Consider the following 18,144-nt stretch of genomic DNA (forward strand, 5'->3'; position numbering starts at 1 on the left):
CCAAATTTCGAGCGGGTGGGGTTTGTAAATTCCGCGAGGGCGGAAAAAACTTCCAAGTCCAAATTTCGAGCGGGTGGGGTTTGTAAATTTTCGTGAGGGCAGAAAAATCTTTCGACTGCAAATTCCAGGCGGGTCCCCGGGTTTTGTAATTTTCGCGAGGGCAGACGACTCATGTACGTGATCCAAAACCGGTCAACTTATTTTTTTGGTTAACGCCCAAAGTTTTGAACTCAAATCGAGTTGGCTACCCCGACTCGAATCGCCTCCGAATTTTTCGCACAACCCATGTCACCGTGCTCGACTTGATTCTAAGTGCCCCGAGTCATGTACGTGGTCCAAAAGAGGTCAATCTTTTTTTTTTTTGGGGGTTAATGCCCAAAGTTTTCAACTCGAACCGTGTCGGCAACCCCGACACGAATCGCCCGAATTACCCGAACCCCGACTCGAATCGCGTCGAGCCTTAACCGCCTCCAATTTTTTCGCACGACTCATGTCACCGTGCTCGACATGATTCTAAGTGCGCCGAGTCATGTGCGTGATCCAAAGGCGGTCAACTCTTTTTTTCGGTTAACGCCCAAAGTTTTCAACCCAAATTGTGTCGGCGACCCCGACTCGTATCGCCTCGAGCCTTAACCGCCTCCAGTTTTTTCGCAGGACTCATGTCACCGTGCTCGACTTGGTGCCCCGAGTCATGTACGTGATCCAAAAGCGGTTAACTTCTTCCTTCTTTGGTTAACACCCAAAGATTTCAACCCGAATCGTGTCAGCAACCCCAACTCAAATCGCCTCGAGCCTTAATCGCCTGCAATTTTTTCGAACCACTCATGTCACCGTGCTTGACTTGATTCTATGTGCCCCAAGTCATGTACGTGATCCAAAAGCGATTAACTCTTTTTCTGGCTAACGGCCAAAGTTTTCGAATCGACTCAGCTACCCCGACTCGAATTGCCTCGAGCCTTAACCGCCTCCATTTTTTTTTTCCCTCGACTCATGTAATCGCACTCGCCTTGATTCTGAGTGGCCCGAGTCACTTACGTGATCCAAAACCGGGTAACTTTTTCTTTTTTCTTTTTTTTGTCAAGTCCCAAAGTTTTGAACTCGAATAGAGTCGGATGCCCCGACTCGAGTCGTCTCCAAATTTTTCGCACGACTCATGTCACCGTGCTCGACTTGATTCTAAGTGCCCCGAGCCGTGTACATGATCCAAAAGCGGTTAACTTTTTCTTTTTGGTTAACGCCCAAAGTTTTCAACCCGACCCGCCTCGGCAACCTCGACTCGAAGCGCCTCGAGCCTTAATGGCCTCCAATGTTTTTGCACGGCTCATGCCACCGTCGACTTTTCGCTCGAATCATGTCACCCAGGGCACCTCGATGCTACGTGACCCGAGCCCTGTGCGCGATCCAAAACCGGGTAACGTTTTTTTTTTTTAACTCCCAAAATTTCATTCTTTTTTGCCTTACGAGGCCTATCATGATCTCTTTTTATAAAGAAAATTCTCAAATCGAATCGTTTCGGCTACCCTACCTCGAATCCGGCTAGCTAGGCGTAACGCCTCGAGTCGGCTCGGCAATACGTGAACTGAAACTTGTGCGTGATCCAAAAGCGGGTAACTTGTTTTTTTTTTTTTTTTTTTTTTGTAATGCGCAAAATTTAGCGCTTTTCGCTGTACAGGGCCTCTCATGATTTTTTTTGTTTGTTTTTTTTTTTTCCCCTCGTCGACCCACTCTGGCGACCCAGTCGGGTCGCCCGAGGCTGGGGCGACGGAGATGGGTTGACCTAGTCGGGTGACCCAAGTTGGGTCGACCCAGGCGTGCGATCCTGGCTGGGAACAGCAAGTCGATTCTATAAGTTTGCTTGCCAATTTTGCTAGCCAGGTCGGCTCACCAAGTCATCTAACCATGTGGTCTTTGCCAAATCAAGAATTGACTCTTTAAGTCCACTCACAGCTCGTCAAGCCGGCTCACCAAGATGACTTACCGTCTCGCCTCACCAGGTTGCCCCACCAGGTCGCCTCTTCTTTAAGACCGCTCACCATGTCGGCTCCCCAAGTCACCTCACCGAGTCGACTATTCAGGTTGCCTCACTAAGTCGACCCCTTAAGTTCGCTCACCAAGTCAGCTCACCAAGTCGAATCACCTAGTCGTTTTACCACCTTGCCCCAGCAGGTGTGCTCGCCAAGTCGCCCCGCCGAGTTGCTTCTCTAAGCCCACTCACCATGTCAGCTCACCAAGTCGATTGTTTAAGTGCGTTGCCAAGTCAACTCTTTAAGTTCGCTCGCCAGGTCAGCCCGCCCAAGTCGCCTCTTTAAGTTCGTTCGCCAGGTCGGCCCGCCCAAGTCGCATCAGCGGGCTAACTCGCCGAGTCACCTCACGAAGTTGACTCTTTAAGTGCGCTCACCAAGTCAGCTCACCAAGTCGACTCACCATCTCGCCTCGATAAGTTGGCTTGCCGAGTTACCCCACCAAGTCGTCGCCTCTTTAAGCCCGCTCACCGTGTCAGCTCGTCAGGTCGGCTCACCAAGTCGACTAATCAAGTAGGCCCACCAAGTCGCCTCAAGGATAGCTCCTCACCATGAGTCGCCTCACCATGTTGACTCAATGAGTCGCCTCACCATGTTGACTCTTTGAGCCCGCTCGCCGGGTCGCCTCACCAAGTCGGCTCGAGTACGTTGCCAAGTCGACTCTTTAAGTTCGCTCGCCGGGTCGACTCGCCAAGTCAGCTCACCATGTCATCTCAACGAACCAACTCGCCGAGTCGCCTCACCACGTCGGCTCTCTAATACCACTCGCCAAGTCGCCCCACCAACTCGCCCCGTTAGGCCCACTCACCACATCGCCCCGTTAGGCCCACTCTCACCAAGTGGACTCTTTAAGTCTGCTCATAAAGTCGAGCCACCAAGTACTCTCACCAAGTCGACTCTTTAAGTCCTTTCATTGAGTCACCCCACCAAGTCAACTCTTTAGGTCCGTTCATAGAGTCACCCCACCAAGTCGACCCTTCAAGTGCGTTCATCAAGTCACCCCACCAAGTCGACTCTTTAAGTTCATTCATCAAGTCACCCCGCCAGGTCAGCCCACAAATTACTCTCACCAAGTCGACTCTTTAAGTTCGTTCATCAAGTCACCCCGCCAGGTCGGCCCACCGAGTGGACTCTTTAAGTTCGTTCATGAAGTCACTCTGCCAAGTCGGCCCACCAGGTCGACTCTTTAAGTTCGTTCATCAAGTCACCCTGCCAGGTCGGCCCACCAAGGACTCTCACCAAGTCGACTCTCTAAGTCTGTTCATCAGGTCACCCCACCGAGTACTCTCACCAAGTCAACTCTTTAGGTCCGTTCATCAGGTCACCCCGCAAAGTCGACCCTCTAAGTTCGTTCATCGAGTCACCCGACCAAGTCGACTGTTTAAGTCCTTTCATCAAGTCACCCCGCCAAGCCGACTCTTTAAGTCCGTTCATCAAGTCACCAGAACAACTACTCTCACCAAGTCGACTCTATAAGTCCGTTCATCAAGTCGGCCCACCAAGTACTCCCACCAAGTCGACTCTTTAAGTCCGTTCATCAGTTCACCCCGCCAAGTACTCTCACCAAGTCAACTCTTTAGGTCCGTTCATCAAGTCACCCCACCAAGTCGACCCTTTAAGTCCGTTCATCAAGTCGCCCCCCCCGAGTTGCTTCTCTAAGCCCACTCACCATGTCAGCTCACCAAGTCGATTGTTCAAGTGCGTTGCCAAGTCAACTCTTTAAGTTCGCTCGCCAGGTCAGCCCGCCCAAGTCGCCTCTTTAAGTTCGTTCGCCAGGTCGGCCCGCCCAAGTCGCATCAGCGGGCTAACTCGCCGAGTCACCTCACGAAGTTGACTCTTTAAGTGCGCTGACCAAGTCAGCTCACCAAGTCGACTCACCATCTCGCCTCGATAAGTTGGCTTGCCGAGTTACCCCACCAAGTCGTCCCCTCTTTAAGCCCGCTCACCGTGTCAGCTCGTCAGGTCGGCTCACCAAGTCGACTAATCAAGTAGGCCCACCAAGTCGCCTCAAGGATAGCTCCTCACCATGAGTCGCCTCACCATGTTGACTCAATGAGTCGCCTCACCATGTTGACTCTTTGAGCCCGCTCGCCGGGTCGCCTCACCAAGTCGGCTCGAGTACGTTGCCAAGTCGACTCTTTAAGTTCGCTCGCCGGGTCGACTCGCCAAGTCAGCTCACCATGTCATCTCAACGAACCAACTCGCTGAGTCGCCTCACCACGTCGGCTCTCTAATACCACTCGCCAAGTCACCCCACCAACTCGCCCCGTTAGGCCCACTCACCACATCGCCCCGTTAGGCCCACTCTCACCAAGTGGACTCTTTAAGTCTGCTCATAAAGTCGAGCCACCAAGTACTCTCACCAAGTCGACTCTTTAAGTCCTTTCATCGAGTCACCCCACCAAGTCAACTCTTTAGGTCCGTTCATAGAGTCACCCCACCAAGTCGACCCTTCAAGTGCGTTCATCAAGTCACCCCACCAAGTCGACTCTTTAAGTTCATTCATCAAGTCACCCCGCCAGGTCAGCCCACAAATTACTCTCACCAAGTCGACTCTTTAAGTTCGTTCATCAAGTCACCCCGCCAGGCCGGCCCACCGAGTGGACTCTTTAAGTTCGTTCATGAAGTCACTCTGCCAAGTCGGCCCACCAGGTCGACTCTTTAAGTTCGTTCATCAAGTCACCCCGCCAGGTCAGCCCACCAACTACTCTCACCAAGTCGACTCTTTAAGTTTGCTCACCAAGTCACCCCGCCAGGTCGGCCCACCAAGTACTCTCACCAGGTCGACTCTTTAGGTTTGTTCATCAGGTCACCCCACCGAGTACTCTCACCAAGTCGACTCTTTAAGTTCGTTCATCAACTCGCCCCGCCAGGTCGGCCCACCAAGTACTCTCACCAAGTCGACCCTTTAAGTTCGGTCATCAACTCACCCCGCCAGGTCGGCCCACCAAGTACTCTCACAAAGTCGACTCTTTAGGTTCGTTCATCAATTCACCCCGCCAGCTCGGCCCACCAAGTTCTCTCACTAGGTCGACTCTTTAAGTTCGTTCATCAAGTCACCCCGCCAGTTCGACCCACCAAGTACTCTCACAAAGTCGACTCTCTAAGTTCGTTCATCAAGTCACCCTGCCAGGTCAGCCCACCAAGTACTCTCACCAAGTCACCCCGCTAGTTCGACCCACCAAGTCGACCCTTTAAGTTCGTTCATCAAGTCACCCGGCCAAGTCAGCCCACCAAGTCGACTCTTTAAGTCCGTTCATCAAGTCACGTGACCAGGTCAGCCCACCGGGTACTCTCACCAAGTCGTCTCTTTAAGTTTGTTCATCAAGTCACCCGGCCAGGTCGGCCCACCAAGTACTCTCACCAAGTCGACTCTCTAAGTCCGTTCATCAAGTCACCCCGCCAGGTCGAATCTTTAAGTCCGTTCATCAAGTCACCCCACCAAGTACTCTAACCAAGTCGATTCTTCGAGTGCGTTCATCAAGTCACCCGACCAACTACTCTCACCAAGTCGACTCTTTAACTATGTTCATCAAGTCACCCCACCAAGCACTCTCACCACGTCAACTCTTTAGGTCCGTTCATAAAGTCACCCCACCAAGTCGACCCTTCAAGTGCGTTCATCAAGTCACCCCACCAAGTACTCTCACCAATTCGACTCTTTAAGTCTTTTCATCAAGTCACCACACCAAGTCAACTCTTTAGGACCGTTCATCAAGTCACCTCGCCAAGTCGACCCTTGAAGTCCGTTCATCAAGTCACCCCACCAAGTACTCCCACCAAGTCGACTCTTTAAGTCAGTTCACGAAGTCACCCAACCAGGTCGGCCCACCAAGGACTCTCACCAAGTCGACTCTCTAAGTCTGTTCATCAGGTCACCCCACCGAGTACTCTCACCAAGTCAACTCTTTAGGTCCGTTCATCAGGTCACCCCGCAAAGTCGACCCTCTAAGTTCGTTCATCGAGTCACCCGACCAAGTCGACTGTTTAAGTCCTTTCATCAAGTCACCCCGCCAAGCCGACTCTTTAAGTCCGTTCATCAAGTCACCAGAACAACTACTCTCACCAAGTCGACTCTATAAGTCCGTTCATCAAGTCGGCCCACCAAGTACTCCCACCAAGTCGACTCTTTAAGTCCGTTCATCAGTTCACCCCGCCAAGTACTCTCACCAAGTCAACTCTTTAGGTCCGTTCATCAAGTCACCCCGCCAAGTCGACCCTTTAAGTCCGTTCATCAAGTCGCCCCCCCCCCCCCCGAGTTGCTTCTCTAAGCCCACTCACCATGTCAGCTCACCAAGTCGATTGTTCAAGTGCGTTGCCAAGTCAACTCTTTAAGTTCGCTCGCCAGGTCAGCCCGCCCAAGTCGCCTCTTTAAGTTCGTTCGCCAGGTCGGCCCGCCCAAGTCGCATCAGCGGGCTAACTCGCCGAGTCACCTCACGAAGTTGACTCTTTAAGTGCGCTCACCAAGTCAGCTCACCAAGTCGACTCACCATCTCGCCTCGATAAGTTGGCTTGCCGAGTTACCCCACCAAGTCGTCCCCTCTTTAAGCCCGCTCACCGTGTCAGCTCGTCAGGTCGGCTCACCAAGTCGACTAATCAAGTAGGCCCACCAAGTCGCCTCAAGGATAGCTCCTCACCATGATTCGCCTCACCATGTTGACTCAATGAGTCGCCTCACCATGTTGACTCTTTGAGCCCGCTCGCCGGGTCGCCTCACCAAGTCGGCTCGAGTACGTTGCCAAGTCGACTCTTTAAGTTCGCTCGCCGGGTCGACTCGCCAAGTCAGCTCACCATGTCATCTCAACGAACCAACTCGCCGAGTCGCCTCACCACGTCGGCTCTCTAATACCACTCGCCAAGTCGCCCCACCAACTCGCCCCGTTAGGCCCACTCACCACATCGCCCCGTTAGGCCCACTCTCACCAAGTGGACTCTTTAAGTCTGCTCATAAAGTCGAGCCACCAAGTACTCTCACCAAGTCGACTCTTTAAGTCCTTTCATCGAGTCACCCCACCAAGTCAACTCTTTAGGTCCGTTCATAGAGTCACCCCACCAAGTCGACCCTTCAAGTGCGTTCATCAAGTCACCCCACCAAGTCGACTCTTTAAGTTCATTCATCAAGTCACCCCGCCAGGTCAGCCCACAAATTACTCTCACCAAGTCGACTCTTTAAGTTCGTTCATCAAGTCACCCCGCCAGGTCGGCCCACCGAGTGGACTCTTTAAGTTCGTTCATGAAGTCACTCTGCCAAGTCGGCCCACCAGGTCGACTCTTTAAGTTCGTTCATCAAGTCACCCTGCCAGGTCAGCCCACCAACTACTCTCACCAAGTCGACTCTTTAAGTTTGCTCACCAAGTCACCCCGCCAGGTCGGCCCACCAAGTACTCTCACCAGGTCAACTCTTTAGGTTTGTTCATCAGGTCACCCCACCGAGTACTCTCACCAAGTCGACTCTTTAAGTTCGTTCATCAACTCGCCCCGCCAGGTCGGCCCACCAAGTACTCTCACCAAGTCGACCCTTTAAGTTCGGTCATCAACTCACCCCGCCAGGTCGGCCCACCAAGTACTCTCACAAAGTCGACTCTTTAGGTTCGTTCATCAATTCACCCCGCCAGCTCGGCCCACCAAGTTCTCTCACCAGGTCGACTCTTTAAGTTCGTTCATCAAGTCACCCCGCCAGTTCGACCCACCAAGTACTCTCACAAAGTCGACTCTCTAAGTTCGTTCATCAAGTCACCCTGCCAGGTCAGCCCACCAAGTACTCTCACCAAGTCACCCCGCTAGTTCGACCCACCAAGTCGACCCTTTAAGTTCGTTCATCAAGTCACCCGGCCAAGTCGGCCCACCAAGTCGACTCTTTAAGTCCGTTCATCAAGTCACGTGACCAGGTCAGCCCACCGGGTACTCTCACCAAGTCGTCTCTTTAAGTTTGTTCATCAAGTCACCCGGCCAGGTCGGCCCACCAAGTACTCTCACCAAGTCGACTCTCTAAGTCCGTTCATCAAGTCACCCCGCCAGGTCGGCCCACCAAGTCGAATCTTTAAGTCCGTTCATCAAGTCACCCCACCAAGTACTCTAACCAAGTCGATTCTTCGAGTGCGTTCATCAAGTCACCCGACCAACTACTCTCACCAAGTCGACTCTTTAACTATGTTCATCAAGTCACCCCACCAAGCACTCTCACCACGTCAACTCTTTAGGTTCATTCATAAAGTCACCCCACCAAGTCGACCCTTCAAGTGGGTTCATCAAGTCACCCCACCAAGTACTCTCACCAATTCGACTCTTTAAGTCTTTTCATCAAGTCACCACACCAAGTCAACTCTTTAGGACCGTTCATCAAGTCACCTCGCCAAGTCGACCCTTGAAGTCCGTTCATCAAGTCACCCCACCAAGTACTCCCACCAAGTCGACTCTTTAAGTCAGTTCACGAAGTCACCCAACCAGGTCGGCCCACCAAGGACTCTCACCAAGTCGACTCTCTAAGTCTGTTCATCAGGTCACCCCACCGAGTACTCTCACCAAGTCAACTCTTTAGGTCCGTTCATCAGGTCACCCCGCAAAGTCGACCCTCTAAGTTCGTTCATCGAGTCACCCGACCAAGTCGACTGTTTAAGTCCTTTCATCAAGTCACCCCGCCAAGCCGACTCTTTAAGTCCGTTCATCAAGTCACCAGAACAACTACTCTCACCAAGTCGACTCTATAAGTCCGTTCATCAAGTCGGCCCACCAAGTACTCCCACCAAGTCGACTCTTTAAGTCCGTTCATCAGTTCACCCCGCCAAGTACTCTCACCAAGTCAACTCTTTAGGTCCGTTCATCAAGTCACCCCACCAAGTCGACCCTTTAAGTCCGTTCATCAAGTCGCCCCCCCCGAGTTGCTTCTCTAAGCCCACTCACCATGTCAGCTCACCAAGTCGATTGTTCAAGTGCGTTGCCAAGTCAACTCTTTAAGTTCGCTCGCCAGGTCAGCCCGCCCAAGTCGCCTCTTTAAGTTCGTTCGCCAGGTCGGCCCGCCCAAGTCGCATCAGCGGGCTAACTCGCCGAGTCACCTCACGAAGTTGACTCTTTAAGTGCGCTGACCAAGTCAGCTCACCAAGTCGACTCACCATCTCGCCTCGATAAGTTGGCTTGCCGAGTTACCCCACCAAGTCGTCCCCTCTTTAAGCCCGCTCACCGTGTCAGCTCGTCAGGTCGGCTCACCAAGTCGACTAATCAAGTAGGCCCACCAAGTCGCCTCAAGGATAGCTCCTCACCATGAGTCGCCTCACCATGTTGACTCAATGAGTCGCCTCACCATGTTGACTCTTTGAGCCCGCTCGCCGGGTCGCCTCACCAAGTCGGCTCGAGTACGTTGCCAAGTCGACTCTTTAAGTTCGCTCGCCGGGTCGACTCGCCAAGTCAGCTCACCATGTCATCTCAACGAACCAACTCGCTGAGTCGCCTCACCACGTCGGCTCTCTAATACCACTCGCCAAGTCGCCCCACCAACTCGCCCCGTTAGGCCCACTCACCACATCGCCCCGTTAGGCCCACTCTCACCAAGTGGACTCTTTAAGTCTGCTCATAAAGTCGAGCCACCAAGTACTCTCACCAAGTCGACTCTTTAAGTCCTTTCATCGAGTCACCCCACCAAGTCAACTCTTTAGGTCCGTTCATAGAGTCACCCCACCAAGTCGACCCTTCAAGTGCGTTCATCAAGTCACCCCACCAAGTCGACTCTTTAAGTTCATTCATCAAGTCACCCCGCCAGGTCAGCCCACAAATTACTCTCACCAAGTCGACTCTTTAAGTTCGTTCATCAAGTCACCCCGCCAGGCCGGCCCACCGAGTGGACTCTTTAAGTTCGTTCATGAAGTCACTCTGCCAAGTCGGCCCACCAGGTCGACTCTTTAAGTTCGTTCATCAAGTCACCCCGCCAGGTCAGCCCACCAACTACTCTCACCAAGTCGACTCTTTAAGTTTGCTCACCAAGTCACCCCGCCAGGTCGGCCCACCAAGTACTCTCACCAGGTCGACTCTTTAGGTTTGTTCATCAGGTCACCCCACCGAGTACTCTCACCAAGTCGACTCTTTAAGTTCGTTCATCAACTCGCCCCGCCAGGTCGGCCCACCAAGTACTCTCACCAAGTCGACCCTTTAAGTTCGGTCATCAACTCACCCCGCCAGGTCGGCCCACCAAGTACTCTCACAAAGTCGACTCTTTAGGTTCGTTCATCAATTCACCCCGCCAGCTCGGCCCACCAAGTTCTCTCACCAGGTCGACTCTTTAAGTTCGTTCATCAAGTCACCCCGCCAGTTCGACCCACCAAGTACTCTCACAAAGTCGACTCTCTAAGTTCGTTCATCAAGTCACCCTGCCAGGTCAGCCCACCAAGTACTCTCACCAAGTCACCCCGCTAGTTCGACCCACCAAGTCGACCCTTTAAGTTCGTTCATCAAGTCACCCGGCCAAGTCGGCCCACCAAGTCGACTCTTTAAGTCCGTTCATCAAGTCACGTGACCAGGTCAGCCCACCGGGTACTCTCACCAAGTCGTCTCTTTAAGTTTGTTCATCAAGTCACCCGGCCAGGTCGGCCCACCAAGTACTCTCACCAAGTCGACTCTCTAAGTCCGTTCATCAAGTCACCCCGCCAGGTCGGCCCACCAAGTCGAATCTTTAAGTCCGTTCATCAAGTCACCCCACCAAGTACTCTAACCAAGTCGATTCTTCGAGTGCGTTCATCAAGTCACCCGACCAACTACTCTCACCAAGTCGACTCTTTAACTATGTTCATCAAGTCACCCCACCAAGCACTCTCACCACGTCAACTCTTTAGGTCCGTTCATAAAGTCACCCCACCAAGTCGACCCTTCAAGTGCGTTCATCAAGTCACCCCACCAAGTACTCTCACCAATTCGACTCTTTAAGTCTTTTCATCAAGTCACCACACCAAGTCAACTCTTTAGGACCGTTCATCAAGTCACCTCGCCAAGTCGACCCTTGAAGTCCGTTCATCAAGTCACCCCACCAAGTACTCCCACCAAGTCGACTCTTTAAGTCAGTTCACGAAGTCACCCAACCAGGTCGGCCCACCAAGTCGACTCTCTAAGTCTGTTCATCAGGTCACCCCACCGAGTACTCTCACCAAGTCAACTCTTTAGGTCCGTTCATCAGGTCACCCCGCAAAGTCGACCCTCTAAGTTCGTTCATCGAGTCACCCCACCAAGTCGACTCTTTAAGTCCTTTCATCAAGTCACCCTGCCAAGCCGAGTCCTTAAGTTCGTTCATCAAGTCACCAGAACAACTACTCTCACCAAGTCGACTCTATAAGTCCGTTCATCAAGTCGGCCCACCAAGTACTCTCACCAAGTCGACTCTTTAAGTCCGTTCATCAGTTCACCCCGCCAAGTACTCTCACCAAGTCAACTCTTTAGGTCCGTTCATCAAGTCACCCCGCCAAGTCGACCCTTTAAGTCCGTTCATCAAGTCGCCCCGCCAAGTACTCTCACCAAGTCGACCCTTTAAGTCCTTTCATCAAGTCACCCCACCAAGTCGACTCTCGAAGTCCGTTTATCAAGTCACCAGAACAAGTAATCTAACCAAGTCGACTCTTTAAGTCCGTCCATAAAGTCACCCCACCAGGTCGGCCCACCAAGTACTCCCACCAAGCCGACTCTTTATGTTCGTTCATCAGTTCACCCCGCCAAGTACTCTCACCAAGTTGACTCTTTAAGTCTGCTTATCAAGTCGAGCCACCAGGTACTCTCACCAAGTCGACTCTTTGAGTCCGTTCATCAAGTCGCCCCACCAAGTACTCTAACCAAGTCGATTCTTCAAGTGCGTTCATCAAGTCGCCCCACCAAGTACTCTCACCAAGTCGACTCTTTAAGTCCTTTCATCGAGTCACCCCGCCAAGTACTCTCACCAAGTCAACTCTTTAGGTCCGTTCATAGAGTCACCCCACCAAGTCGACCCCTCAAGTGCGTTCATCAAGTCACCCCGCCAGGTCGGCCCACCAAGTCGAATCTCTAAGTCCGTTCATCAAGTCATCGTCCCGATCTGGCCGAGCCGTTCTGGCCGAGCCATGCTGGCCGAGCCTATCTGGGCGAGCCATGCTGGCCGAGCCGATCTGGGCGAGCCATTCTGGCCGACCCGATCCTGCTGAGCCGTTCTGGGCAAGCCATTCTGGCCGAGCCGATCTGGGCGACCCGTTCTGGCCGAGCCGATCTGGGCGAGCCGTTGTGGCCGAGCCGATCTGGGCGAGCCGATCTGGGCGAGCCGATCTGGCCGAGCCGATCTGGCCGAGCCATGCTGGCCGAGCCGATCTGGGCGAGCCGTTCTGGCCGAGCCGATCTGGGCGAGCCGATCTGGGCGAGCCCTTTTGGCCGAGCCATGCTGGCCGAGCCGATCTGGCCGAGCTCCAAAAATGGTGTCGTGGATGGCTGTTTGGTCGCCTCTGTGCCAACTCGATCGGCACAACATTGGGAATGGTTCGACAGCGGTTGTCGTTCCAATATGTCATCGGGATGTCTTGGAACGCGGCCTTTCAAGGGCGAGCTCGCGTCTAGCACTTGGATTGTGCTTCGTCACAAGTGAATGGGGAGATCTCTTTGTGAACGGCGGCATGGCGATTGCAAGAGAAAATTGACTTAGTAGTCAGAGCATTCGCCTCGGGCCATTGTGACGGCCTTGCAATTTCTCTATAATTGCAACCTATGTTTGCACATAGCAGAGTTTTCATGTATGATTGGGCTTTGTTCTTGACGGTTCCAAGTACTCTCACCAAGGCTGGGCGAGCCATGCTGGCCGAGCCGATCTGGGCGAGCCATTCTGGCCGAGCCGATCTGGGCGAGCCGTTCTGGCCGAGCCATGCTGGCCGAGCCGATCTGGGCGAGCCATTCTGGCCGAGCCGATCTGGGCGAGCCGTTCTGGCCGAGCCAATCTGGCCGAGCCATGCTGGCTGAGCCGATCTGGGCGAGCCATTCTGGCCGAGCCGATCTGGGCGAGCCGTTCTGGCCGAGCCATGCTGGCCGAGCCGATCTGTGCGAGCCATTCTGGCAGAGCCGATCTGGGCGAGCCGTTCTGGCCGAGCCATGCTGGTCGAGCCGATCTGGGCGAGCCGTTCTGGCCGAGCCATGCTGGCCGAGCCATGCTTGCCGAGCCGTTCTGGCCGAGCCGATCTTGCCGAGCTCCAAAAACGGTGTCGTGGATGGCTGTTTGGTCGCCTCTGTGCTAACTCGATCGGCACAACATTGGGAATGGTTCGACAACCTATGTTTGCGCAGTAGCAGAGTTTGCACGTTAGATTGGCCTTTGTTCTTGACAGTTCGAAGTACTCTCACCAAGGCTGGGCGAGCCATGCTGGCCAAGCCGATCTGCGCGAGCCATTCTGCCCGAGCCGATCTGGGCGAGCTCCAAAAACGGTGTCGTGGATGGCTGTTTGGTCACATTTTTCATTGAATTGGATTTTTAAGGGAGTTGTCCGCGCTATCGCAGATTTCTAATGCAGAGCGAGCCTCGCACTAATAGCTTATATAGGAGAGGTTGTTGCCGCGAGCCTCTCCCATGCCCCTTTCATTGATTCAACATTGGTGTCTAGGCAGATCGGATTGTTGGGTTTTCAAACGGTGTATGCTGATGTTGAATGAATGAAAGGGGCATGAAGCGATCTCAGTGCTTTTCCTCGGCTCTCCTTTAGATCATGTTTTCCGATGACTCAATTTTGGAAAAGGTGAGGCAGCGGTTGCCGATCCATGGCGTGTGTTTTTGGTGGTTTTAAAACTTGATCTAAACGTGAGCCTTTGTCTAGCACTCCGGCGTTGCTTGGTATAATGGCAATTTGCTATGGGTGCTCGGCGCTCTAGCAATTTGTCATGGTGTACTTATCGCGGCTACATGGGAGCTTTAATATCGAAAGCTCTCGGCGAAAAATGGTGGCCGAGCCATGCTGGCGGACCCGATCTGGCTTAGCCATTTTCGTCAACCCGATCTGGCTCTCGTTTCTCACTCCAACTGCACAAATTCGAGAGTTGTTCGACAGCAGTTGTCGTTCCAATGTGTCATTGCGGTGATCTGGAGAGCGATGCTAAGTGCGGGAGCTTGCGTCTAGCATTTGGGGATGTTTGTGCAAGCGAGCAGGGGAGCTTCTCTTATCGGAACCTCTCCGTGGCCTTTGAATATAGACCCAGTGCCGACGATATCGATGGATACGAGCCTTGGATTATAAAATTGTTCAGCTAACATTGGTTTTTGTGAGAGATGGGTACGAAAGCACTTCCCGATCGATACGCGGGAGTTCCCTAAGATCGCCTCTGTGTCAACTCGATCGGCACAACATTGGGAATGGTTCGACAGCGGTTGTCGTTCCAATGTGTCATCGGGATGTCTTGGAACGCGGCCTTTCAAGGGCGAGCTCGCGTCTAGCACTTGGATTGTGCGTCGTCACAAGTGAATGGGGAGATCTCTCTGTGAACGGCGGCATGGCGATTGCAAGAGAAAATCGACTTAGTAGTCGGAGCATTGGCCTCGGGCCATTGTGACGGCCTTGCAATTTCTCTATAATTGCAAGCTATGTTTGCGCAGTAGCAGAGTTTGCATGTGAGATTGACCTTTGTTCTTGACAGTTCGAAGTACTCTCACCGAGTCAGCAAGTCACCATGCTGGCCGAGCCGATCTGGGCGAGCTCCAAAAACGGTGTCGTGGATGGCTGTTTGGTCACATTTTTCATTGAATTGGATTTTTAAGGATTTTGTCCGCGCTATCGCAGATTTCTAATGCAGAGCGAGCCTCGCACTAATAGCTTATATAGGAGAGGTTGTTGCCGCGAGCCTCTCCCGTGCCCCTTTCATTGATTCAACATTGGTGTCTAGGCGGATCGGATTGTTGGGTTTTCAAACGGTGTATGCTGATGTTGAATGAATGAAAGGGGCATGAAGCGATCTCAGTGCTTTTCCTCGGCTCTCCTTTAGATCATGTTTTCCGATGACTCAATTTTGGAAAAGGTGAGGCAGCGGTTGCCGATCCATGGCGTGTCTTTTTGGTGATTTTAAAACTTGATCTAAATGTGAGCCCTTGTCTAGCACTCCGGCGTTGCTTGGTATAATGGCAATTTGCTATGGGTGCTCGGCGCTCTAGCAATTTTGTCATGGTGTACTTATCGCGGCTACATGGGAGCTTTAATATCGAAAGCTCTCGATGAAAAATGGTGGCCGAGCCATGCTGGCCGACCCGATCTGGCTTAGCCATTTTCGTCGACCCGATCTGGCTCTTCTTTCTCACTCCATCGGCACAAATTCGGGAGTTGTTCGACAGCGGTTGTCGTTCCAATGTGTCACTGCGGTGATCTGGAGAGCGATGCTAAGGGCCGGAGCTTGCGCCTAGCATTTGGGGATGTTTGTGCAAGAGAGCAGGGGAGCTTCTCTTATCGGAACCTCTCCGTGGCCTTTGAATATAGACCCAGTGCCGACGATATCGATGGATACGAGCCTTGGATTCTAAAATTGTTCAGCTAACATTGGTTTTTGTGAGAGATGGGTACGAAAGCACTTCCCGATCGATTCGCGGGAGCTCCCTAAGATCGCCTCTGTGCCAACTCGATCGGCACAACATTGGGAATGGTTCGACAGTGGTTGTCGTTCCAATGTGTCATCGGGATGTCTTGGAACGCGGCCTTTCAAGGGCGAGATCGCGTCTAGCACTTGGATTGTGCGTCGTCACAAGTGAATGGGGAGATCTCTCTGTGAACGGCGGCATGGTGATTGCAAGAGAAAATTGACTTAGTAGTCGGAGCATTGGCCTCGGGCCATTGTGACGGCCTTGCAATTTCTCTATAATTGCAAGCTATGTTTGCGCAGTAGCAGAGTTTGCATGTAAGATTGGCCTTTGTTCTTGACAGTTCCAGGAGATGACCTCCGGAACTTTTGGATTGGGCCCCTTCAAGGTGAAATTCATCCAGTTGATCGGATGAGCTCGATGACCATTTCACTCCCTTGGCTCCATGAATTCAAATCCCATACAGCTGCCGTGAAGCCATCCCGATTTTGCTATGCGAGGGCTCTCTCCCCAGAGTCGTTCTCTTTGCAACAACTTCTTTGGCAAAAACATTTCGGAATGGTTCGGCAGCGGTTGTCGTTCCAATGGTGCCATTGTGGTGGTTGCCTGGGCAGCGATCTGAAGGGCGAGCCGTCGTCTAGCAGTTGTGCTGCGCATCACGGGTGACAAGGGAGCCTTTGTAATCGGAAGCTCCCCGTGACCATTCGATGAGAAGAGCCATTGCTTGTGTGAGCAAGGACGAATGCAGCCTCGGATTCCAAAGGAAATCAACGACATCGGATCTATATATAAGAGCGGAATGAAGCAGCAGCCCGTTTGCCATGCGCGGCTCCCCAAAGTTGCTGGTCTTTCTCACTCCATCGGCACAAATTCGGGAGTTGTTCGACAGCGGTTGTCGTTCCAATGTGTCATTGCGGCGATCTGGAGAGCGATGCTAAGGGCGGGAGCTTGTGTCTAGCATTTGGGATGTTTGTGCGAGCGAGCAGGGGAGCTTCTCTTATCGGAACCTCTCCGTGGCCTTTGAATATATAGACCCAGTGCCGACGATATCGATGGATACGAGCCTTGGATTCTAAATTTGTTCACAGCTAAGATTGGTTTTTGTGAGAGATGGGTACGAAAGCAAATCCCGGTTGCTACGCGGGAGCTCCCTAAGGTCGCCTCTGTGCCAACTCGATCGGCACAACATTGGGAATGGTTCGACAGCGGTTGTCGTTCCAATGTGTCATCGGGGGATGTCTCGGAAAGTGGGCTGGCCTTTCAAGGGCGAGCTCGCGTCTATCACTTGGATTGTGCGTCGCGTCGCAAGTGAATGGGGAGATCTCTCTGTGAACGGCGGCATGGTGATTGCAAGAGAAAATTGACTTAGTCGGAGCATTGGCCTCGGGCCACTGTGATGGCTTGGCAATTTCTCTTTAATTGCAACCTATGTTTGCGCAGTAGCAGAGTTTGCAAGTAAGACGGTCCTTGTTCTTGAGAGTTCCAGGAGATGACCTCCGGAACTTTTGGATTGGGCCCCTTCAAGGTGAAATTCATCCAGTTGATCGGATGAGCTCGATGACCATTTCAGTCCCCCTTGGCTACATGAATTCACATCTCCTAACCGATGACAATCTTTTGCTCCTTAGACGACCTCATAATAAATTGGGTCGTGGATGGCTGTTTGGTCAGAATTTTCAACGATTTGGATTTTTATGGCGGATGTCTGCGTGTTCGCTAATTTCTAATGCAGAGCGAGCCTCGCACTAATAGCTTATATAGGAGAGGTTGTTGCCGCGAACCTCTCCCGTGCCCCTCTCATTGATTCAACGGCGGTGTCAAGGCGGATGGAAATGTCAGATTTTGAAACGGTGGACGCCGACGTTGAATCAATTGGAGGGGCATGAAGCCCACCCTCGAGGTGCTATTCCTCGACTCTCCTTTAGATCATGTTTTCTTGTCACTCAGCTGGCGCAATTTCGGAAAGCAGTTGGGCTGCGCGTCACGAGTGACAAGGGAGCCTTTGTGATCGGAAGCTCCCCGTGGCCATTCGATGAGAAGAGCCATTGCTTGTGTGAGCAAGGACGAATGCAGCCTCGGATTCCAAACGAAATCAACGACATCGGATCTATATATAAGAGCGGAATGAAGCAGCAGCCCGTTTGCGATGCGCAGCTCCCCAAAGTTGCTATTCTTTCTCACTCCATCGGGGCACAAATGCGGGAGTTGTTCGACAGCGGTCGTCGTTCCAATGGTGTCATTGCGGCGAAATTTGTTCACAGCTAAGATTGGTTTTTGTGAGAGAAGGGTATGAAACCACATCCCGATTGCTACGCGGGAGCTCCCTAAGGTCGCCTCTGTGCCAACTCGATCGGCACAACATTGGGAATGGTTCGACAGCGGTTGTCGTTCCAATGTGTCATCAGGGGATGTCTTGGAAAGTGGTCTTTCTTTCAAGCGCGAGCTCGCGTCTAGTACTTGGGTTGTGCGTCGCGTCACAAGTGAATGGGGGATGTCTTGGAAAGTGGTCTTTCTTTCAAGGGCGAGCTCGCGTCTAGCACTTGGATTGTGCGTCGCGTCACAAGTGAATGGGGAGATTTCTCTGTGAAC

This window comes from Cupressus sempervirens, chromosome 2, assembly GCF_028749045.1.
Source record: "Cupressus sempervirens isolate cs-2001-9-10 chromosome 2, ASM2874904v1, whole genome shotgun sequence".
Lineage (NCBI taxonomy): Eukaryota > Viridiplantae > Streptophyta > Pinopsida > Cupressales > Cupressaceae > Cupressus > Cupressus sempervirens.